Raw genomic sequence first — 23,190 nt, 5'->3', positions numbered from 1 at the left:
AACTTCCTCGTTGACTGAGGTCCTGGGTACCAGGAAGTAGCTTGAGCAAAACTCAGGCTGAATTTAACTAAGTATGACATAGAGCTTGTTTGCAGATCTTTGAGTGATGTCAGCAAAGAGATAATTCTTCTCATTTCTATCCATTAATGCTTTTCCAGATGATGATGGATTAGCCATTAAATGTGATCTACTAAGCATTCTTTTGTCTGCTGTGACACTTTTGCATGATTCTATGCTGATTGAAATTGCTCAGCTTCACTCTAATCTGGATGTCAAAGTTCAGACAGAGTCCTTACTGGAAGCACCAGCTTGCTGCAGTTAGTTGGATTACTTCAGTAATCAAGTCTCCCTTGAGAAGGCTGAGAGGTTAGTTGGTCTTCTAACTATTACAAATAATTTGAACTCCTGTCCATCATGGCCGGTGATGCCAGTCAAAGTCAACTTAGGGAACTTCAGGCCAGAATAATTAATGCCTCAGTGGAGGAGGGGAGAATCCTATTTTCTCTTAAAGAAGTGGTGATTTGTCCATTCCTTACTGATTTTTTAAATCATTTTGTAAAAAGGATCTGGCCAGTTTTAGGACCATGTCCAATTCCCTTTCTTGGAAATCTGGCAGAACATGTGTCAGAAGAGCAACTCTACAGGTGAAACTCGGAAAATTAGAATATCGTGCAAAAGTCCATTAATTTCAGTAATGCAAATTAAAAGGTGAAACTGATATATGAGACAGGCGCATTACATGCAAAGTGAGATGTCAAGCCTTAATTTGTTATAATTGTGATGATCATGGCGTACAGCTCATGAAAACCCCAAATCCACAATCCCAGAAAATTAGAATATTACATGGAACCAAGAAGACAAGGATTGTAGAATAGAACAATACCGGACCTCTGAAAAGTATACAGTATACTGTGCTTGATTGGCCAGCAAACTCGCCTGACCTGACCCCATAGAGAATCTATGGGGCATTGCCAAGAGAAGGATGAGAGACATGAGACCAAACAATGCAGAAGAGCTGAAGGCCGCTAATGAAGCATCCTGGTCTTCCATAACACCTCATCAGTGCCACAGGCTGATAGCATCCATGCCACGCCGCACTGAGGCAAGTAATTGCTGCAAAAGGGGCCCCAACCAAGTACTGAATACATATGCATGCTTATACTTTTCAGAGGTCCGATATTGTTCTATTCTTCAATCCTTGTCTTCTTGGTTCCATGTAATATTCTAATTTTCTGGGATTGTGGATTTGGGGTTTTCATGAGCTGTACGCCATGATCATCATAATTATAACAAATTAAGGCTTGACTTATCTCGCTTTGCATGTAATGCATCTGTCTCATATATCAGTTTCACCTTTTAATTTGCATTACTGAAATTAATGGACTTTTGCACGATATTCTAATTTTCCAAGTTTCACCTGTATAAACACACGACCCATGTATGCACAGGTGGGTGCATTGGTGGGCACACAGGCACATGGGGGGGGGGCAAAGTGGCAGTGTCCCATTTACCTTATCCCCAGACAATGGTGTGTCTCTCTTCACCCACACAATCCATGCTTCTTGGAGCAGTGCAGAGTTCCCGAGGCTGTGATGCTGCATCCTGGCCTCTGGGTAGCCCACAATGCACCACACAAGTGTGCATTGTGTGGTGCACCACAAGTGTGGTGCATTGGGGAATACCCCATGAGATAAGCACTCTAGGCACCCATCTCTGTGTGTGCACAATCCTAGCAGCTGAGTTAAGGGTGTGCTTTTGCCCATCAAAGAGTGGATTAAAGGTGCACTAAACCCATTTAAAAGCCAGGCTTACTGTAGAAATTGGGTTTGCATGGGTGGGAGTCTCAGGATCCACACAGATCCCAGGACTCCACACAAGCAGCCTAGCCCAGGTTAGGCCCTAGCCTGGGCTAAGCTGCTCAAGAGAACCACCTTTATGTGGTTCTGGATGTCACAGACTATCTTGACTTATTTCTGTTGGACATCCAGCCTAGTTATGGGACAGAGATGGCTTTGTTTGTACCGGTGAATGAGCTTTGTTTAGAGGTTGATAGGAACTATTCAGCACTATTGATCTTGTTAAGACATGTGAGTGGCTTTTGATATTGCACACCACACTTTTCTTTTAAATTGCCAGATATATCTTGTTAGGAGTGGCAGGCATGGCTCTTCTTTGATTGATTGGTTGGTTGGTTGATTGGTTGGTTGGTTACATTTATATCCCACTTTTCCTCTGAGGAGCTCATGGTACATGGTTATTTTTATCCTCACAACAACCCTGTGAGGTAGGTTAGGCTGAGAGATATACAACTGGCCCAGAGTCACCCAGTGAGTTTCATGGTTGAATGGGGATTCGAACTCAGTTCTTACTGGCCCTATTCCAATGCTTTACTAATAACTGAGGGTGCTGAATGAGATTTCCCACAAAGTGTATTGATACCAATGTTATTTAACATCAATATGAAACCACTGGGAGAAAACATCCACAGTTCTAGAGTGAGGTGTCATCAGTGTGCTTGCTGATGATATCCAGTTCCAAGAGCTTCTGTTCTGAACCAGTTTCTTGAGGTGATAATCAGATAGGTGGGGGGTGAATGGATTGAACTACAACTGAGACATGTCAGAGGTGAAGCTCATGGAATCATTTTGGACAACGAAAGGGTAACATTAGCCCTGAGGCTATAAGATGAATTCCTGAAGTGAGACTTCTACTTCATTACTTCTTTTCAAGACAGGCACACCTGTTACAGCTTGCTTTTGATTTGGTGGGCTATATAGTGGGTATTCTGTCAGGCAACCATCAGTAGAATCTATTTTCTTTTGGTCTTTGTTCTTTGTTTTATGATATATTTGTGGGTTTAATTATGAATGTAAGTGTAATAATTTTCCAGGCGCCCTTACCCTTCAAAAAGGGACAGCAGCTACAGTATCAGCTGTTAGGGTGTATGGATCTCAGGGATATATTTTCGAGAGTCACAGTGGTCTTCAGAGGGACATAGATGAAAAATTGCTCCTCCTATAGCGGTAGTGCAGCCTACTTCTTTAGTTTGGATATCTGCCTGTGACTTTTATAGACCTAACTGTTGAGATACAAGCCAGTCATACTGTAAGTGAATCTTACCAGACTTACATGTCTCATTGTCACCAGACCCTAGCCCAAGAAGACACAGACACCAATGTTTGGGTATAAAATGGGCCACATCTTTATTATTCAATTATTTAATTGACTTGAGCAGCAGACAATGGGAGGGTAAAAACTCCCCCTCCCACGACAGTGCGGGCCTGTCAAGGCAGGGTTCAGACTACCCAGTCCTAGCCCTTGCCCTAAATGGGCGACACACCCTGACTCCGGAAAGAAGCAGGTGGAAAGCCCCGCTTCTGTCCCTTCATAGCCTACCCAACAGAGTCTGGGCACTTCCAGGGCTTCACACCTCCCGGACCACAAAGCCCTAGGATTTGCAAAGTCCTGGATCAGCTCTATGGCCAACCATTCTCCCTGGGCCGCACAAACCACAAGGGAGCGACTGACCACCAAACCTACTTAACTGCCCAAGGGTGCTCACCGATGTTAAATCCCTTTAGCTAACCCCTATCCCGCACTGTCCCTGCCCAGCTGTGACCAACTAACTACTAACTAAACCGAGTCTCATAACGGAGTAGGTGAAAAAAAAACCAACAGAGGCCAATGCGTTGGGAGCCAAAAACTACCCGGCACCCAAAAGGATGACCAGCAACCGCCCATTCTGAGCCCAGGGGTGGGAGGGGAGGAAACCTCAACGCCGAATGGAGGTTTGGGTGGGGAGCAGCAGTAACTGTGCACCTAGCCCTGCCCACTAAGAGGCCCTGACCAGTCAGGTGCCTCTTGGGCTTGTGCCTAGGCGAGGCTGGGACAAATTCCCCTCCACACGGCCTGCAACCTCGGGAGGGGCATTCTGCAATAAAGATGCCATATGTCTTATACAACTGTTTTAATTTGTCACTAAAAAGGTATACATATAGAATTTGAAAATACAGAGATGTAAACTGCCCTGAGCCACTTTTGGAAGGGTGGTATAGAAATCAAATAAATAAATAATAAATAATAAATGTTGGGTGGGCCAGGGGCCACTAGGATTCCTACTTCTCTTCCCCTTCTCTGAGGCCTCAGTAGTGGAGGGAAGGGGGTTGTTTCATAACCCATTTTCTCCTTTTCCTTTGCATCCTGGTCATCTGACTTCTCCTCTAGGCTAGGGGCCAGTCATTTCTTGCCCATGTCTCTCCTCCTCAGCCTCTACTTCCCTCTGTTTAAAAATCCCATTTCTCCATCCCATACCCATTCCCATAGCCATCCTCTTGATTTGTTACATCTGTAGCATGGAGAGCACTTCTGCCTTTCCTGACTCCTGAGTATTCGCCCGGGTACATGCTGCAGCTTCAGCATCATTTCCAGTTTGGCCAAGACACAATTGGCAAATCTGGATCTTCTGCTTATATTATAATGCCACAAAACTATGGTGCAGCCACATTTGGAGTACTGCATACCGTTCGGATCGCCATATTTAAAGAAGGACATTGCAGAACTGCAAAAGGTGCCAAAGAGAGCAACCAAGATGATCAGGAGCCTAGAGCACCTTCTTTATGAGGCAAGGCTACAACACCTGGGGCTTTTTAATTTAGAAAAAAGACGACTGTGGGGAGACATAATAGGGGTCTATAAAATCATGCATGGTGTGGAGAAAGTGTATGGAAAGAAATTTTTCTCCTTCTCACATAACACTAGAACCAGGGGTCATCCCATGAAATTGATTGCCAAGCCAATAAAGGGAAGTACTTTTTCACACAACGCATAATCCACCTGTGGAATTCTTTATCAGAAAAGGTGGTGAGAGCCAACAACCTGGATGGCTTTAAGGAGGGTTTAGATAAATTCATGGAGGACAGGTCTATCAATGGCTACTAGTTAGGTCTATTAAATAGTGATATGATAAGGGGGTGGGCATTGGTGGTGGTTGATCTGGCCCGCATCCTATCACATGTAGCCCACAAGCTGCCTCAATGTTCGTTTCTGAGATTCATGGGTGATTCTGGAGAAGGAAAGATGACATACATGCACGCTCACAACTGTGAGTTTAAATGGGCTTTATTAAGGCTAATGATTACAAGTGTAAGTGATTAAGTTCAGTAACAGCTAAAAGCATTCCTAAATTCATTTCCCCTTTTCTCAAAATGCAGAGCTGCTAACTAGGAATCAATTTAGCTTCACCAAAAGCAGGTAGCTTAGGAATTCATTTCTGTGGAGAAATATCTTATCTGTCTAGTTGCCTAGGCTACAAACCACAACAATTCTCCCCAACTCAGTTCTGACTGCAAAGCACACACACAGTTCAATCAGTGTTTCCCCTTTCATTTGGCCTAATAATTTCTATGACAGTTAACTCATACCACTAATAAATGCAAGGCATCTTTGACTCTTAACAGAAAAGGCATTTCTTTCTAACCCTTCTGCTAAATGCTGAATAGTTTAAAACAGTTTCATTTCATTAGGAGCAAGTAGCTGAAGGCCTTTTGCTATCGCCTGACTGTTCCCAAACAATCCTAGAAGTTGTGCTGGCAGAGAGAAAAGGCTAAAATACAGTTTCCAGGGAGGGAAGGAGGGAGGGAGACCAACAAGAGGAATGCCCATTAAAGCAGCTTAGGAAGGGGGGCGGAGGAGGAGGAGGGACTGGAAGGAGGGGAGAGAGATGGATGCCATTTCCTGCCCCCTGGGAAATAATGGCTGCAGCAGGGGCTTCACTGGAGCCGAGGATAGGTGAGAGAGAAATCCAGGGACAGAGAGGAAAAGTGGGAGGAGGGAAGGTATGTTAGTCAGAAGTGGCTGGTTTATGGAGGCATGGCTCTAGGCAATATTTACCAGTTTTCAGGTGAGCTGGAACGGAATCTCTGCTGGCCTCTCCGGTGGGAGTGTGACTGGCTCTGGAGGTACAGGGAGGGGCTACATGGTGCCTCTTCCATGAAGGAGTCCATGCCTACCATCCCCATGAATGGCTGTCTGCAGCTTTTTATACCTTTTTGGCCACCTATCCAAGTCAAAATAATCACCTCATCTACTCAGAGTGTCTCTTCTTTGATAAACAAATTCTGGCACGGCTCTCCGAATTCCTCTCTTCCCCTACAGGGAGGAGCCAATCAGGAGCTCGGTCTGGCTCTTTGTCTGATCAGTCTCAAGATAGAGACACTTTTTTAATGTCTAGCTGGCCCTGGTGTGTAGCCATTTGTTGATGTTCTTCAGCCCATGGAAATATGTTAGAAGGACAGAGAATGTTACATAAGCAAGGGTGGGGTTCAGTATATGAATGTGCTAGCCCCATAGTACAGTATAGGCATTCTTATCTATATGTTCTTATTCTTATCTATGTGGTTTCTTATAATTTCCTAAATCAGCTAAATGTGACTATGCTTGACATGTCAAACTAGTTCTCATGACTGGATTTTAGCACAGCAACAAACTACCCAAGGCTCTTTGCTTAACAGTAAACAGCTTCAAGGCTGGGAGTAAGTGGGGGGAAATCCCCCTTCTTTCCCAGAAGAATAGCATTTCTGTTCACTGGCTTGGCTTAGAGGGGAAAAAATCAAAGTCAGGCTTCAGCTTCCTGCCAAAACGACAATTCAGACACAGGCCCAATCTAGCATTTTGGCTTTTGGGGGTCTCAGAGTAGACCCTAGTTCTAAAAAGGGTATCCACCCACCTGTTCATATCAATACACCACCTCCAGCCTCAGAGGCAAGATGCAGGCGAGTAGCAGTAGGAGAGAGGGCATGCCCCCTCAGCTCATGCTTGTGGGCTTCCCAGAGGCATCTGGTGGGCCACTGTGTGAAACAGGATGCTGGATTTGATAGGCCTTGGTCCTGATCCAGCCGGGCTTTTCTTATGTTCTTATGCTGTATGCTGGCAAGTATCCACAAGTGTTGGTAAATTTACTACCAGTCCTGCCATCTCCGGGCTGATTGGCTGGATTGGGCATTAGGATTCCCAGGTGGAGGCTTATGTATGTATGGACTGGAAATATATACATCACTAGTGATGTCAATATATAACATCAAAATCCCAAATATCCAAAGTATCCCCCCCCGCTCAAACTTACTACATCCCTTTAAAGACCCTGCACATTTTGTTCTCTAGTCATAGAAGTCTACACAGAAAGGTATCCATCCACAGGATATACACTGGATGTTGTCTACAGTGAATTTAAAGGTAGATTTAGAGTGTACTCCTGAGACAAAACATCCGAGAAATTTTGAAGGAAGCTAACAAGGTTTCAGTAAAATTAGTTTAAAAACTCACATCCTTATTAGGAAGTGCATGAAAAGCTAAGCTGCTCTTAGAAGACCTGAGTATTCTCAATAGTCTAACTTATAGAAATATTTTACACTGGGATAAGTAGGAATTCTCAAGTCCAATCAGTACAACTCAACAGTTTTTGGAATTTAAAATAATATGGATTTGAAAATGGTTTGATCATTTTTATACAAAACTACACAAAAGAGAGTTGCATTATAGACGATGTTGGGTCAGGAAAGTCGTGTCATTATGAGGCTGATGAATTGTGACTTCATGCCACCTGAAATGTTCAACCAACAGAGTTCCTTGTCTCATAGCCTCAATGTCAATTCTTCCTCTTCTGCTTGTTAAAGTTGAGGTCTAAAAGGTCTTGAAATCTAAAAATGAAAGTGGTGGAAAGATCATGAACTCTGGATGATAAAGAAGAGGTAAAGGATCACATTTTTCACTGCCCAAATTTGTAACTGGTTTAATAGTACAGTTGAAAATAATGATAATATGGGAGATAAGGACTTCATCCTAAATGCCAGTTCATTGGATTTGTTACAAAGTTAATTATTTTATGGCATACTACAGTCTGTTGCCAACTGTTGACAAAACTTGGAAGCCATCTCATCATAATTCAAGGTCTGCCTTGCACCATCTAGCTTTATATTTCAAAGATGTGGTAGTGGATTGCCATAATATCTTTTAATATTAGTTTCCCATTAAAAATAGAACAAAAACTAGTTTTGAAAGATAGGTATGTCATCCCTTTACTCTGTATAAAATTTCTGAGAAGAAAAGTGTCTCCTGAACACTAAATAAGGTCCCTGTTGTTATAGCCTTAAGTCAATTTAGAGTTATTGAAAATGCAGGCTCTTTCTTCATCCAGGTGAGGAGGAAAATAGAAAGAAGTAGATAAAATAAGAGGTGGGGTGAATTTGCTTCCTCCATGTGAAGAAAGAACTCTTTTTCATTAGATTTGTATATCTGACATGAGGGTGGTGTTGTCTTTTGGTCAGTACTTTAATGGAATTTAAACATTTCAACATCTGGTTTGAAATTGTTTAGTGAAGTTAATTGTGGTGAAGTGGTTTGCATAACCACATCTGGTTTTTAGAAAATGCTTTCTCCCTTATGAGCTTCCCTATGCACTTATCATAAGAATGGTTCTTCCGAATCAGGCCCAAGGCCCATCTAGTCCAGCATCCTGTTTCACACAGTGGCCAACCAGATGCCACAGGAAGCCCACAGGCAAGAGCTGAGGGCATGCCTTCTCTCCTGCTGTTATTCCCCTACAACTGGTATTCAGAGCATCCTGCCTGAGGTTGGAAGTGGCCTATAGCCCTCAGACTACTAGCCATTGATAGACCTCTCCTCCATGAAGTTATCCAAACCCCTCTTAAAGCCATCTGAGTTGCTGGCTGTCAACACCTCTTGTGGCAGAGAATTTCACAGGTTGGTTATGCATGTTGTGAAAAATTACTTCTGTTTGTTGGTTCTACATTTCTTGGAAATCAGTTTCATGAGATGACCCCTGGTTCTAGTTTTATGTGAGAGGGGGGAAAAATTATCCCTATCCACTTTGTCCACACCATGCATGATTATATAGACCTCTATCACGTCTCCCCGCAGTCATCTTTTTTCTAAACTAAACAGCCCCAGGTGTTGTAGCCCTGCCTCATAGGGAAGGTGCTCTAGGCCCCTGATTACCTTGGTTGCCCTCTTCTGCACCTTTTCCAGTTCTACAATGTCCTTTTTTAGGTGTGGTGAGCAGAATTGTTTGTAGTAGTACTCCACGGGTGGCTGCACTATAGTTTTGTATAAGGGGATTATAATATTAGTAGTTTTATTCTCAGTGTTTTCTCTGGGCATTTACTGAATGTGGGGGTGGGGACCTGCACCTGGCTGTCCCCAGCCCCAATGCAAACAGGCCTGACAATCACATCCCTAGTGACTGCATGTTTGTTGCCTTGAAAAAAAGGGCATACTCACATATACCCCACTGCTGGGAACTCGGGATTATCAAGGTCCCCACCAGCATGTTGTAAAGCCCCTTTCTCAAGATCACCAAATGCACTTACAGGGCATGTGACAGCAAGTACATAAGCATTAGGGAGTGGAGCCAGCTGGAGCAATCCCCTTTGGCATGTAAACTAACTATGGAATGTTACATGAATGTCAGTGCCTTGTTGGCCTCAAGTTAGGATGACATCTGCCAGGAGCAATAACGCTGTGATAGTGGCACCACGTGCATGGAAGGCTAGCCCACATCTGACCAACCTGGATCTCTCCACCTATTGTTGGGCTACAATAATGCCACAATAAATTGAAGCTGGGTATAGAGTTGTAGTCTAGCACAATTAGAGGGACTTTGGTTAGCCACTCAAAATTTAAGTGCTTACTGACCTTTAGGAAGCAAGGTATTTTTATTTCATCAAGCCTCTGGAGGGTGCTGTCAGTTTTCTTTACCTCTGTGTGTGTGTGTGTGTAGTACATTCTATCTCACTTAACTTCATTTTGTATACTTTTAGTATTAGAATGTTCTGGGGTTTGTTATCTTATTGATGTAAGCTACCATATGGGCCTAGTGTGCACAAAAACAATGTATCTATTACAGAATAAGGTCATCTACGCGACCATGCAAAGCTGCATAGGAGTGGGAAACCCAGGGTAGAGAGTAGGGGTCTGCTTGTAAAGGGGAATCTGGTGAAGATTTTCCTTTAAAAGTAATCATACCTTTAAAAGGTTTCTAATGGCAGATGGGGTGGTAGCGAGAGGGCTAAATCCCGCTGGCACCCCCCCCTCCCCTGCAGCTGGTGAGGAGCGTGTAAAGCTCACCAGATTCCCCTTTACAAGCAGAGCCCCTCGAACTGGGTCGAACCAGTACATACTGGACCGGGCCTGGTCCAGTCAAAACTCAGACTGGTCGCCATTTTTTAGGCCAGTCTGGTTTGAGTTTGAACGAGTAAAACCAGGCCAATTTGAATCAAACCTAGTTCGACTGGAACCAGTTGTACACACCAGGGCTCATGTGGAACCCCAGGAGCATGGGTTGTGTGTTTGCTCTGGTTGCATGCAGGCTGAGTGCACATAGAATCAGGCAGCAAGAGTACCCAGCTGAGGGAAGATCCCTCAATTCACTGTGTTCCTGGTGCAGTTCATTCAGGGATTCTGGAGGACTTCCTCCTCTGGTTCCCTGCTCTGCTGCTCACAGGGACACCGCTCGTGTGCCATGGCAATTGGCAGAACAGACTGGGGAGGGTATTCATGTGTACCCAGGCAGGAGCCTGCCTCCCAGAGAAGTTGTGTGCATGACCTCATTATGATAACACTGAATCATGCATTTCAAAAATATGTCAACGTCAATGACACAACTGAAGAACAGTGATGATGAGGTGGGGATGGAAAAGCTGAACTTTGGAAAAAGAAAACTTGCCCTATTGCCCCCCACTCCCCGCCAAACAGTTTAACTGACACCTTCCAACATAACACAACACATATAAAATCAAAGTAGACCATTTTTAACATTCACTTAGTCAATAATTTCACCTTTAACAGAAATACCTCAATAAAGATATACCATATTTCAAAATATGCCTTCTGTTAATTATTTTAACCATGCATGATTAACAAAAATAGAAAGTCATTTCATAAAGAAGGTCCAACATTGAGAAAAACTCATGCAGTTTAGCCATTCAAAGGCATTAAACAGGGGGACAAGATAGGAATTGGGTTATGTGACTGGAATACAATTATCTGAATAACTTTAAAACATCAAACATTTTCACTAGCACTTTGTATAAGAACATAAGAACAGCCCTGCTGGATCAGGCCCAAGGCCTATCTAGTCCAGCATCCTGTTTCACACAGTGGCCCACCAGATGCCTCCGGGGAGCCCACAGGAAGAGGTATGTTCATGCCCTCTCTCCTGCTGTTGCTCCCTTGCAACTGGTATTGAGAAGCAGTGTGCCTCTGAGGCTGGAGATGGCCCACAGTCATCAGACTAGTAGCCATTGATAGACCTGTCCTCCATGAATCTATATAAACCCTTTTTAAAGCCATCCAGGCTGATGGCCATCACCACATCCCATGGCAAGGAATTCCATAGATTAATTATGCGCTGTGTGAGAAAGTACTTCCTCTTGTCGGTCCTAAATTTCCCGGCTTTAAGTTTCATGGGATGACCAATGATTCTAGTGGTGTGCTTGAGAAAGTGGAATTTCTCTCTGTCCACCCTCTCCACTTTAATTTTATATATCTCGATCACATCTCCCCTTAGTTGCCTTTTTTCCAAGGTAAAGAGCCCCAGATGCTGTAGCCTAGTCTCATAAGGAAGGTGCTCCAGGCCCCTGATCATCTTGGTTGCCCTCTTCTGCACCTTTTCTAGTTCTACAATATCCTTCTTAATATATGGTGACCAAAGCTGTACACAGTACTCCAGATGTGGCCTCCCCATTTGTATAAGGGCACTATAATATTAGCATTTTAATTTACAATCCCCTTCCTAACATGGAATTAGCATTTTTCATAGCTGCCACGCACTGAGTCGACACTTTCAATGAGCTGTCCACCATGACCTCAGGATCTCTCTCCTGGTCAGTCACCGACATCTCAGATTCTATTAGCATATATGTGAAATTTGGGGGTTTTGCCCCAATAGGCATCACTTTACACTTACAATTGAACCACATCTGCTTTGTTGCCTACTCCCTCAGTTTGGAGAGATCTTTTTGGAGCTCTTCACAATTTGTTGTGGATTTTACTAGCCTAAATAAATAAATTGAATGAATAAAAACACAAATAGTTTAGTGTCATCTGCAAATTTGGCCACTTCACTGCTTACCCTAACTTCTTGATCATTTATGAACAATTTAAAGAGCACTGGTCCCAATATATATAGACAGAAAAGAAAGCTACTTTGGGCGTTTCCATCTCTATTAACATGTAACATTAGCATTCATTTTAAGTAATGGCATCTATTGTGCACTTGGATGGAACTTTGATTGTAGGAACAAGAAAGCTTGTACTGACATTTTCTGGGGTTATGAAAAGCTCAACTACTTGTCAGAAGAAGTGAATGATCAGTCTATTTTGTATAATGGGTGCTCTGTTTGCACATGCAACCATTTATAAATAGAAAGCATACTCTGTTCTACAATGATTTCATTGACAATGCAACCAAACACTCCTGGCTGTGATCCAACTCTAGTTGCATGCAACAATTAGTGCCTCCAGATGAAGACGTGCATCCCTGCAGCCAGACAGTTCAATGGGACCTGGATTCACATCATTATGAACATCTTAATTCACATCCCCATCAACACAGAAGATTGTTTCCATGTGCAAAGTTGCCATGATGGATGGGTGCCTTTTTCTAGATTTCCACAACAGAGCTTGTGAGAGATGCAGGGGCAGTGCCTTCACCATTGTGGCTGGGGATGATGGGAGTTGTAGTCCAACATAATCTGGGGAGGGACCCAAGGCTAGGAAAATGTTCAGTTACAGAATATGTTCAGTCAGGTGCACAAATATGTTACCTAATGGGGTTATGCGCATGACTGTATGTGCAGTTGCTCGAGTGGGGGGAGAGGCAGGGTTAAACCTACCTTTTCCCAGAAGACCATTCACAGCCCCAAGGTGCACAAGCGACACGCCCACATGACCAGCACTCTCAGGAGAAATGTGGATGAATCTCTGTGCTGCTCCCAGCCGTGTGGGGTAAACAGAGGCTGGGAATCCCACAATGTACTGTGCGACATGCACATTACATTGGGGATTCCCCCAAGAGAAGGTGCTCTAAGCGCCCATCTCTGTATGTGATGGGACTGTAAACAGCCTAGCTCGCACACAAGCAAGTAGCCTGGGTTAACGGAATGCTTGCTCCTTTAACCACTGTTAGCAGTTGGGCTAAACAGCTGGGTGAGGTTGCACTGACCACCAAGAACCACCATGATCCTGGCGGTTCTAGTCTGGGTTAGGCTGCACGTGAGAACAGTATCAATATGTTCAGCTAGGTGCACAAAAGTAAAGAGCTGATAACTACAGGAATTCTATGCAAATATGATAATGTGACAGCTGAGTACTTACAGGGAGATGCATGTTTCCTGACTTATGTGCAACTCCAGCTGCCTCCAGTTCAGTGTGGGGGGAACGTGCTGGATAAAAATGTGACTGATAAATAAACATTTCATAACTGCTTCCCTCTTAAACCCCAAACCATCTTATGGAGAGTCAACTAAGAATTTATTCCAGAAACAAGTCCATTTTTCTCCTTTCCCTCATTTTTTTTCTGAACACCCCTCCCCAACACTCTCTCTTTCTAAGGGATCACCACAGGGACAAACTTCTAATTATCAAACCATAAAAGCTTTCTAGATAGAATACAACACATCCCTCCCCTTTTTAACACACAGAGGTGCTTCACACAAAACGTGTGAAGTGCCTGAGGAGGTTCTACGGGGAGAGCAGCCACTCAGAGCTGGGTGGCCGAATTGGCCGCCCACATGACTGCCAACTCTGGCACAGAGCCGGCGGTGGCTGCGGGGAATTGGGGCCACGTGACCCCTGGAAGTTCCAGGATGCCCCACGCAAGCACGCGGGGCACCTTGGAGAGACCCCCGAGCCTGGGAGGCTGTTTGCAGACCCCTAAGCCCACTGCAATGACACACAAGCATCAAAATGTGGTTAATGGAGTGCTCACTCTGCTAATCTCATTTAAGGGGAGGGTAGTTTAGGCAGGCTAGCTGCCTTGGGAGCACTGGGCTCGCCTGCAAGCCCAGTGGTTCTCATGACCATTGGAAAGCGGACTAAGCTCCCTTAGCCCGCTTTCTAGTGATCGTGGGAATAGCTTCACAGTATTAAATTGATCTGAGATTTAGTGACAAAGTCTGGAAGTATTTTTGGTGGTCTTCTGTCACACACACTTCTGCTAATACTTGGGCACAGGAGCTGTTTATGATTATTCTTCTGTACCAAGGATTGTCCATCACATTCAGGACATGCAGACTTCATTTTAGTTGATCCTCACATAATGTGTCACTTATGTGAGCTGCATTAGATAGTTTATTCTCCTAAATATTGATTGGTTTCTTAATAAAACTACAAATAATTCAGCTTTAGTGTCTGTTCATTTTCTCTACCTGTTGGCTATGGCTTCTGTGTTTTATTTTTGTAGGATCAGGAGTCCCTGCTTATTTCAGATATGCTAACATGGGATTATCTGGAATCTACCCCCATCATCATCAATTTTATTACGGCCATTGGCCAGCAGAAATAGGAGTAACAAATATACTCAATACAACAATCAGTAAAACAATGCTAAAACACAGTATAACAGAATACAATCACTGGAATCTACCCCAACATTCAAGTGGTGTAGTGGTTAGCATGATGGACGAGGAATGTGGAGACCCGAGTTCAAATCCCCATTCAGCCATGAAACTAGCTGGGTGACTCTGGGCCAGTCACTTCTCTCTCAGCCTAACCTACTTCACAGGGTTGTTATGAAAGATGTGTATGTAGTACACCGCTCTGGGCTCCTTGGAGGAAGAGCAGGATATAAATGAAATAATAATAATAATAATAATAATAATAATTTTTCTACACTATTCTATGACTATTGTGATATTCCTGAATCTCTCTCAGACTTCATGGATTACTCATACTCTCTGTAAATTATGTTTTCTGTAACCCTCTTGTCAGTCTTGAGCACCCAGCTTTATGTCTTGCTTCTTTTACTTCAATTGTTTTTGGTGACAGCTGCTGCTCCGTATCAGAATATCAGCAAAGAATTTTCCTGTATCAACTAATTTAAGTACACATCTACTGGTTTTTTAGGAAGCCCAAATAAGCAATTCTCGCTTTATCGGAGCCCATAAATGTACACAGCCCCAGAGTGACCAAAAGCTTAGAGGCATTTTTGTTTGCTGAATATTAATTCCATTTTTCATTGCAACAATATTTTTCTGTTTATAAACTGGATTTAGAGCAAAATAGTGCTGCTGCTAGATAATAGAATTTACTGGTGCATGAAGTGGAGTTCGTTGCATAATAGATAACTAAAAATAAAAGGCAAGTTTTAAAACCTCCCAGTTCCACTGCATGGATGAATTATGTCCTAGCTGAATATATTACATGGCACAATGCAAGTTTCTCCACATTCCCTTTTCTTCATTGGTTTGACCCTACAGCTCAAGTTCTTTAAAACAATTAGAAACAGTCTGAGCAAAAATTTTAATGTGTTTGACTGTCACATTATTTCTCAGATGTGTGCTTGAAAGGGGTCATTCTAAAAGTGAGAGGAATGGAGGACGGTTTTATATTATTGGAGTGGTATTTGCCGATGTAAAAAAAAAAGAGAGGCATTTTAGTTTAAGCTGTATTTTAGCATTATTTTGCATGAGGAGGCGGAGGCGGTACCAACCATTCCATGACACAATATAACCTAAGCACAAGCTAACCTAAAAGCACAACTTAAGGAAATGAAGCTGAACAGCAACTGAGCTATACAAATATGTTGGGAGGTAGGCAAGGTTTGGCCCACAGGAAGTAACACAGACCTACTTTTATTATTTCATGTCCTGCCTAAGTTCTGTTTCACTCAAGGTAGCATACAGAAGGTGATCTCCCACCCAGGTGCCAATGGCATTCAGAGCTGCTTTATTTTAGCAAAGGTTACTGTATCATGTGCCTTCAGATCATGCCCTGGAACCATGTGGTATGAGTTAACATTTACATTTGGGCATCTCCTTATGTTCAAAGAAGAGGATAGAAAGGAGTGTGAGCTCTGCATATGACTCTAGTATGCTCAGCTGATGTAAGCAAAATTCTGCTAAATTGGCAGCAAGTTCACACATTGTGTTAATTAACTTCATCACACAGTTCTTCTCCAGATTGCCATTATTCCTTATTACTCATCCACGTGGAACATTTTGCAGCTGTTCTTTGTGTCAGTATGCTCAAAGAACAGCAGGAATTACTTATGAGTAAGGACCACAACCCGTCATGTGAAGTGAGATGCTTACTTACAATGTTCTTCACAATGAACATCAGAATCATGTGAAACATCATAGGAAATCAAAGTGCCTCTTTTGTAAGAGATTCACTTTCCCTGCAAACAAATCCAGAAGTGGGAACTGATCAGCAACATTAGCTGGGATGTGGTGGGGAAAACTGCACCAGCTTTTCTCATGACATCCCAGGAAAAAGCTGGTACAAATAGTCCTCCACGTGGTAACTCCAGCTGTCACTTAATTATGTACAAGTGAGAAATAGCTAGTATGAGAGTCAGCTAGTTGGGCTGTGCATGGAGCAAACTATTTATTTATCTATCATATTTATATACCACCTGATATGTTTGTTTCTAGGCAATGTATACAATTTAAAACACAACAAATATAAAACAGAGTAAAACACAATTTTAAAAATTTCACGTAATAAAAAGATGAAACAATTTCATGGGATAAAAAGAAACAGTTTAAAATTAATTTCAGTTAAAAGACTGAAGAAAGAGATGTGTCTTGAGTGTCCTCCTAAAAGCAATCAGAGATGGAGATGCTCTTATTTTGACAGGAAGCATATTCCAAAGCCCTGGGGCAGCCACAGAGAAAGCCTGGTCCCGAGTAGGAATAATAGACTGGACCCAGGCAGAGCTAGAGACGCTAGATCGTAAGACCAGGAAAATCATGACCATCAATAATGCTCTGCACCCCCACAGTGATGTCGATAGGCTATACCTCCCTCACAGCTCAGGTGGAAGAGGAATGCTGCAAGTCCATCAAACAGTGGAGGAGGAGAAAAGAGGCCTTGAAGAATATATCAAGGACAGTGAAGAAGATGCACTTCAAATAGTCAATAACGAGAAACTATTCAACACCAATGAAACAAAGCAGACCTACAAGAAAGAACAAGTCAAGAACCGAGTAGAAAAATGCAGAAATAAGCCCCTGCATTGTCAATATTTGCACAATATAAGTGGATAATCAGACATCACCAAGACCTGGCAATGGCTTAAGAATGGCAATTTGAAGAAAGAAACAGAGGGTTTAATACTGGCTGCACAAGAACAGGCATTAAGAACAAATGCAATAAGAGCAAAAGTAGAAAAATCAACAACAAACAGCAAGTGCCGCCTTTGTAAAGAAGCAGATGAAACAGTGGACCACCTAATCAGCTGTTGTAAAAAGATCACACAGACTGACCGCATGACAAGGTAACAGGGATGATACACTGGAACATCTGCAAAAAATACAAGCTACCTATAGCCAAAAATTGGTGGGACCATAAAATTGAAAAAGTGGTAGAAAATGAAGATGCAAAAATATTATGGGAATTCCAACTACAAACAGACAAACATCTGCCACACAATACACCAGATATAACTGTAGTCGAGAAGAAAGAAAAACAAGTGAAAATAATTGACATAGCAATACCAGGGGATAGCAGAACAGAAGACAAAGAAATAGAAAAAATCACCAAATACAAAGATCAACAAATTGAAATTGAAAGGCTGTGGCAGAAAAAGACCAAAGTAATCCCAGTGGTAATTGGCACCCTAGGTGCAATTCCAAAACAACTTGAAGAGCACCTCAACAAAATAGGGGCTACAGAAATCAACATCAGCCAATTACAAAAAGCAACTTTACTGGGAACAGCCTATATTCTGCGACGATATCTATAATAACAGCAACAGCATTGATAATAAAATTCTGGCATCCCAGGTCTTTGGGAAGGACTCGATTTCTGGATAAAACAAACCAGTCAATAACACCTGTCTGACTGTGTAAACAAGAAATAATAATAATTACATTTACAAACTGCCCCATGCAGAGGCTCTAGGCCGTGTACAACAACTTAATAGGCATAAAGTTCATGACAAAGAAGGTGAACTCTTAAGTACCCTGGACCAAAACTGTATCATCCGAAACTGCCAGGAACAGAGATGCCCACACCTGCTCAATCACTTTGCCCAACCATGGAAGGTTGGAAATGGGTCTGTAATTACCTAACTCTGAGGGATCCAATGGAGGTTTCTTCAAATAAGGTCTAATAAAAACAAAACAAAAACAAACAAACCCCACACAGCTGAAGTTCATGCTAGATTCGTCTAAATCTTGTTCTTACTAACCTGAGTAGCAACTCTTGAAAATACAACTGGGTGGCAGCAAAAGGGCTCAGTTCAGTTCAGTTTATTGCAATCTTTGATCAAATACATACAGCAAAAGGAAAAAACCACCTCAACATTAAATGAATACAAAGCCAGCAAAAAAACAAAAAACAAAAACAACAACAACAACAAAAACCCTCTGATAACTGAAAATTAAAAAGAGCAAACAGCCTCAAAATTCCTCCAGAAAAACTAGGCCTTTGATTGGCACCTAAGGAATATAAAGAAAAATCCTAAGTTACCTCCACAGGGAACCATACTATAAGGTTGGTGCCACCAAAGAGAGCGTGCTCCCAAATGCCTTCAGATGACAAAACCACGTGAAGCATGACAAGATGTAACAGACAGGAAGCAACATGTGGGAGAAGACATTGGCATTGGCATTGTCTGTGGCAGAAAATGCACACACTCTTGGGTGTAAAAATCTCCACATATGTGTGGTTTATATTCAGAACCCCGCATGAGAAATTTTGCTAGTGACCAATATTTTTTCGCTTCCCTCTGAATTCTGTGCATGCTTTGCCCAAGAAGGGACACTCCATTTTTCTCAAAATTTTACTTTATATGAAACTAAGTAGCATTTTAGAGATACTGAGGTCATTCACATGACCAGGCAAGTGGGACAGTGGGTGGGGAGGCAAGTAAGGCTTGTATACTCACCTTCCCCAGAGATGACCAAGTCCAGTTGCTGGGAGTAATGACTGTACTCCCAGACAAGCAACACTGTGTGTGTGCAGCACACAGCTCTGGAGGTTGGGACAACATATCCCAGGAATCTTTTGGGAATCCCACAATGCACCATGTGACACATGTGATGCATTGAGGGATTCCCCCAAGAGACAGGCGCTCTAGGCACCCGTCTCTGTGTCTGCTGGGGCTAAACATAGCCGCAGTGAACACATGATCTGGTAGCCTGGGTTAAGGGAACACTTGTTCCCGTAACCATGGGTGACAGCCAGACTCTAAAGTGGGGCTAAGAAGTGCTAGCCCACTGGGATTGGGCCTGATCCTGGCAGTTCTCACACACAGCCTAACCCAGGCTGGGCGACCCTAGTCTTCACCATATATGGAACAGCTCTGTGTAGTCTTATCTAAGCCTTTTTAAAAACTTTCCTTAGAATTCCAAGAAGTTCTCTATGACTACAAAACTCCATAATCACCTCAATATTTTGTTTTAGGCAACAATTCAGTGACAGTTTTCTTCAAAGCTGACCTTCCTTTCTGCATTGACTATACATAATTGTACCTCTTTGGTGCTTGGAGGACACACAAGACTTAGCCACAAACAATCTATCCACTCTGGGGCATTTGAGGGTCATCAGCTAATCACTTGTAAAACAAAGTTTGATTTTTGAACAGGACTGTTCTAAGATCTGACATCTATTCTATCCCTTTCTATTTTAGAAGACAGTTACATCTCTTTTAAAAGAAGCAGCATTTTGCTGATGGTGAAAATGATGTGAACATCAGCTACATCTATATTGGGGGAAAGTTCTGAGCAAATGTTAAGGGCCCAGTTCAGACAAGGCCTTTTGCCACTGGCTGTCCTTCACCGTATGAAAAACCTCTTCTCCCAAGAGAGGTAACTGTGACAACAGCTGTTTCCATTCTCTACTCTTTCAACTGTCATGAAGATGCTGCCATTGCTTGTCATTTTTACTTTGTTGCTTGATTTTTCTGGCTCTACCTGTCAAGCTAAATTAGCCTTGGGTAATACTAGAGTCAATGTGCTTGGACAGAAGTGTGCAATGCCTTCCTACCCATCACAGGCCCAGATAAACTAGGAGAAGGGAGGGTGACACTTGAGTTCACAGTGTCAAGCAGCCATTATTTTGGAATGTCTTTGGGAAGGTGAAATATGAGAAAAGGCTGAAACACAGCAATATACTGTACTATGGAGGCAAGCCAGCTGCCTATTTGGAGGTTGTGTATGCACATTTCAAAGCTCTGAAGTATAGCCCCATTTCATACATTTCTAAGGGGCAGTACTCAAACTGCATAGTGGAGAAGCAGTGTAAAGCCCTGCTGTCCATCACTCAGATGACAATTGTTGCGAACAAGCAAAGACAGATGTACATTGTAAAATGTGAACTGCCTTGAGACCTGGTTAAAGGCAGTATAAAAATGTGTTAAATAAACAAACAAGATTGGTGGAAATGGTTGAAGGCACATTCACTGCATTTATTTTTAGGGCAGAGAACGTTATTTGTGACCACACATTTGCCACATTTCAACTGTATGTCTGTCCTTGCGCTTAATCTCAGTACAGTGGGAAGCCCAGTTTATGCTATCTGTGATTCTTCCCATGCAAAAAAATTAACTGGGCTTCTGAGCCATCAGACATTGTGTAGAGCCTTTGTGAAGATACATTTGGATAGATGCTATTGGCATGGGAGAGGGGAGGAATTTGCATCTCTTCTCCATTACACAAATTGACAACAGTTCCAGAGAATGAATGGACTAGGGCCTAGAGAAAAGATGCTTGTCCTACACCTTCCCCCATTGACCCCCTGACCCTGGGAGGAAAGCGGGTAGGATAAGGGGGGAAAACCTGAATCGGCCAGGTCAGACAACATATCTGTGTAGCCTCACTTAGCACACACTTAGGGACATGACTGTGAAGGTCCTGATCCCCCTCCCAATGTACTGCTCTAGTTTTCAAAATAATGTGGGGATGATTCATCTGAACTGCACCCTCATACAGAGTTTAAATATTGTTTCAGCATTATGAAACTTGCCAATGTGAAAATTTGATTATGAAGACTAAACAATGTGAGTAGTATAGGTACCCACCTGCTGTCAAACTCCATGTGCTTTTGTTTACAAACAGAAGGACATGGCTGGGGAATGATGTTCATGGGAGCTGTCAAAATGTGCTTATGTCACTGGGGATTGTCAAAGGAGCGGCTTACATCACAGGAAATGGTCAGAGGAGGACCCTACATGACTAGGTCAGAAACTAGGGGAACACCCTCACCCGTAGAAGTTTCATCCCCCCCTCCATTCCTACCCCAGAATATTTCCAGGCATGTCCTGAAGGTGGGTATGTGACCCCCCTATGAACATGCCTAGCCATCCTGGACCAATAGGAACAAGTTTCAGACCCCGGAAAGGGCCAAGTGCACGGGCGTGATAATGGTCGGGCAGCCATTTTCTTTAATTTTATTGGCTGAAACAGGATCAAGCGACCCCTCTACGAACAAGCCCCACCACCCTGGGTCTGTAGGAATAACCCGTGTTTCTCTGAGCCATCTTGTTTTTGCAGGCTTACTGTTTGTGTGATCATGGGGCCCCCAGAGAGATCCTTGGAGACTATTGTACCACAAACAGTTGTAAAACCTAGTCTGAGAAAGCACTATATTAGCACAAATTCTGATGATGAGAATTTTCCACCAAAGCCCACTAATTTCCTTTCTTCTCACAAATACGCACATGCACACCTTTTTAAACGCAAGACTTTTTTTCTCTCTGTCTCACAATATAAACATTTCTGGGATATATCCTTAGGTTGCAAGCCTATGCACACAACAGTTACCTGGGAGTAAGACCCCCACGAATTCATTAAGGCTTTGACTTGGAAACTGTATGGAATGGTTGTAATCAGGTCTGCTATGATTTAAATCATGATTTAAATCACTTCACAGAACTCAGATTTAAAGATTTAAATCACAATTTAAATCACTAGTCAAGAAGATTCTATTTAATCACCATTTTCTAGTAAAAGTACATTCTTGTTGTCTAATATAACCTTAATACGTATTCAAAAATGTCATACATATTCAGATATCATAGTGCTGTTTCGTTCAGGCAACCAGGCACTGCATTTCTTTGTTACATTGTTTGCATTTTTATTTCTATTTTGCAGATGCCTGGCTTACCCACATGTACAGAAAATTCCTTAAAATATTCCCAAGTGAGGTCTCTTTTAAGCGTGCAACCATGATAGGTGTTTCCCTTCTAAAATGGAGGATACACTTGGAAAAAGTTTCCTCCATGTTCCTGTTGCTTGCCCAGATCTATTCCATCCTCCCCAAATCCACTAGTTATTCCTTGGCCTTCTTTATCCCGATTGAGACACTATTCTGTGGAAGTGTACACATGTTGCTGTGAATTACTGTACCTGGGTTCATTTTAAAATTCAAATCAGGATACAGGCCTTATATATGCATGGTACAGATATTTCATTCATTCATTCATTCATTTATCCGTTTCTATACCGCCCAAACTGTCGTCTCTGTTAATAACAAACGGTTACTAACTGTAACCGGCTGTTAACATTTAGGTGGTTAACAGACTGTAACCAGCTGTTACTAACAGCTGTTAATAACAGACGGTTACTAACTGTAACTGGCTGTTAACAGTTAGATGGTTAACAGATAGGAAGTATAATGCTGTACCTGTGTAACATTTGAATGACTGTTAACTGTGCACAGATTTGTACGTGTGTGCACACTCATTGTACAATTGTTGAACATAATGTGTGAATGGACCAACAAGTTCATAGAATATAATTAGGAGTTATGATTAACACTCATGATGAAGATATCTTTGGCCTATGTTCTTTTTTAAATAAATAAATAAATAAATAGGTTGAAGAAGAAAATAAAATCCAATTTAAATTTAAAAATCTGGAATATATATATATATATATATAAAATTGGTTTCCATCAATCCCATGCAATTCTATGCAACACTTACTTTATCAGTTTTGAAAAATTAAGCTA

General features: G+C 42.4%; 1 long non-coding RNA gene across 1 annotated transcript in view; it reads right to left on the bottom strand.

Moving 5' to 3' along the window:
- Positions 1 to 5,100: 5,100 nt before the first annotated feature.
- LOC128349849 (uncharacterized) overlaps positions 5,101 to 23,190 on the bottom strand; it is a 181,160-nt gene continuing 163,070 nt past the window's right edge. Inside the window, exons 3-4 of the long non-coding RNA XR_008319034.1 lie at positions 11,981 to 12,069; positions 5,101 to 7,694 (exon numbers count right to left, since the gene is read on the bottom strand). This is a non-coding gene — a long non-coding RNA (uncharacterized LOC128349849). The remainder of the gene's footprint in view (positions 7,695 to 11,980; positions 12,070 to 23,190) is intronic.

This window comes from Hemicordylus capensis, chromosome 3 (genome assembly GCF_027244095.1).
Source record: "Hemicordylus capensis ecotype Gifberg chromosome 3, rHemCap1.1.pri, whole genome shotgun sequence".
In the NCBI taxonomy this organism is placed as follows: Eukaryota; Metazoa; Chordata; class Lepidosauria; order Squamata; family Cordylidae; genus Hemicordylus; species Hemicordylus capensis.
The sequence above is the reverse complement of the archived record's forward strand: the minus strand, read 5'-3'. Positions and strand labels throughout refer to the sequence as shown.